Below are 2488 nucleotides of genomic sequence, written 5' to 3'. Positions count from 1 at the left end.
AGTCTTTCTTCATTTTGTTTTGATCTTTTTTTCTGATTGATCTCTTCCAAAGAAATATTCAGATATTTGTTTGTAGTCTCATTAATTCTGTCTTCCATTGATTCAATTCTATTCCTTTGTCCTTTCAATGTGCCATGTATTTCTGAAAATTCAGTATTAATCTTCTGGACTTCTATCTGTAGATTTTGTATCATTTCTATTTTTTCATTTATTTGATCAAAAACAGAAACAAACTCACTGCCATTGAGTTGGATCTGATTCATAGTGCCCCCTCTTTGGGTTTCCAAGGCAGTATTACTACGGAAGTAGATTGCCCAATTTTTCTTTCAAGGAGTGGCTGGTGGGTCTGAACTGCCAGCTCTCTGGTTAGCAGTCAAGTCAAAATTGTTCTAAGGTTTGGTGCATGTTTTCTTTAATTTTCTCAGTGTTTTTCTTGATCTGTGCCTCAATCTATTAAATGTACCTAAATATAATTCTTTTGAATTCCTTATCAAGGAGTTCTAATGCTGCTGCATCCTCAGGGATGTGTTCTGAGTCTATATACTGCTCCCTTGTTTCTACCACTTTATCTTGCTTCTTTGTGTGAACTGTGATGGTCTGTTGTCTCCAAGACATTGTGACTTTGTTGTATTGTTGCTTGTATGTTGGAGTGATTCACCCAAGATTTTTTTTTTTTTTTTTAATTTTCTTTAGATGTATCTGAGTAAGCAGGATATTGTGCTCCTATATTAACTAGTTGGCAGCACTTATGTATGCATTGCTTGTCTTCTGGTGGATTTGATAGAGAATAAGAGTGACTACACAGATCTCTGTTAATTGTGGAGAGCAGTTAAGGGTGAGTCAGGCTCTTATTGGTGTCCATGTATTGTTGGCCAGTTGGTGCAAAAGAAAGTTGTGGCTTTCACTCCATAAATGGAGTTTCAAGAAGTGTGGGTATAGTTGGGTCATAGGGGCATGGTTATTGCCTCCTACTCAGAAAAAAAAAAAAAAAAAAATAGCAATCAAAAAAGTTAAAGCAAAAGGACAAAAAATACACACTGCATAAACACACAGGAACAATTTCCAAAAGGAGAAAAAATAAAAGGGGAAAGACAATAAATGAGAGAAAATATTTACAGAAATATTTTAAAGAGCCAAAATAAATTTGAATAGATAAAGGGAGAAAAAAATGCAATATCTGGGGAAGGATAATAATAGAAAAAAAGGTAGAGTAGAAGAATAATGAAGAAAAACATGGGAAAAATGCAAAAGAAAAGCAAGGAATGGGAGAACCACAAGGAAAAAAAAAAATGGGAACCAGGAAAGAGAAGATAAAAAAAGCTGAAAACTAGAAACTGTGAAAGGAAGCAGAAAGAATAATAATAAAAAGGATGAATTTTTTTTTTTTTACAATTGATAAAAACAAACAAACTGAAAAAAAAAAATCTGGATGGGGTTGGGCAGGACACCCAGGCTCCGTCTGAGCACACAGACTAGGATGGAATTCCTGCCAGCCCAGAAGGTAGGTGGGAGTGAGAGATGGCCACACCACCATTCACTAAGAGGATGTGGGGTTTAAGAGTAAGAAGGGGAATATCTCATCTTTCCAGTCCTCAGTGTTGGGTATGTCCTTGTAGTCCCCAGCAAGTGGAGCTTATTCTTAGGTCCCTGGAATCTGAGAGAACATTGTCACTTTAAACATCCAAAATGGTCGAACTGGTCATAAACATTCAAAATGGTTGTGCCCTCTGGACAGGCAAAAGTCCACTACTCAGCCTGTCTCCTTCTTTGCTGCTTTCTCTTTTATTCACCAGCCACTAGTGCAGTCCTCTGTGCAGCTTCTGGCTAGCAGGGCTGATTTTTAGGTTAATTCTGAGGTCCTAACACCACTTGGCAACAACAAGCTGACAGTCCACAGCTCTGTGTGTCTCCTTTTGCAGTGTTTTCATGTAGGCTTGTCTATCAGTTAGAGTTTAGTCCACTTTTGTATCCTTCCTTCCAAAGCTCAGGGCTCCAGGATTATCTTTTGTATCTGTCATAATTGGTTCCACTTTCCTTTGTTGAAGATGGTCTGTGTAGTTTGTCTGCCTATTCCAACATCTTCCCGGAACTGTTTTTTGGTATATGTTTTTATGAGTCAATGAAAAATGGCAAATTTCTAAAACTATTTTCTCTCCAAAATAATACTGGGAGATGACTAGAATGAAGTCAATGGCATATACTATTCAGGAAAATATTTATTTAATGATAAAAACAATTGGAAACTGATTAAAACCAAAACACTCATTCCTATTTCCCCTTATAGTTCACATGGAGAAAGGAAGTAGAGTGGATGTTGCATTAAGCCAATAAATAAATAAATAAATAAATAAAATAATTACATGAATGAAAATGTAAACATAATGCAATAACAGTGCTAAAGTGAGAACAATATTACATGGGTATACATGAGTAACAGTAAGCTGGGGAAAAAAAAAAAATTAAAAAGCTCCGCAAATGAATTTAAACT

The sequence above is a fragment of the Orycteropus afer genome, unplaced genomic scaffold, assembly GCF_000298275.1.
Source record: "Orycteropus afer afer isolate SDZICR_OR568_19922 unplaced genomic scaffold, OryAfe1.0 scaffold00424, whole genome shotgun sequence".
Lineage (NCBI taxonomy): Eukaryota > Metazoa > Chordata > Mammalia > Tubulidentata > Orycteropodidae > Orycteropus > Orycteropus afer.
Note: the sequence above shows the minus strand (reverse complement) of the source record.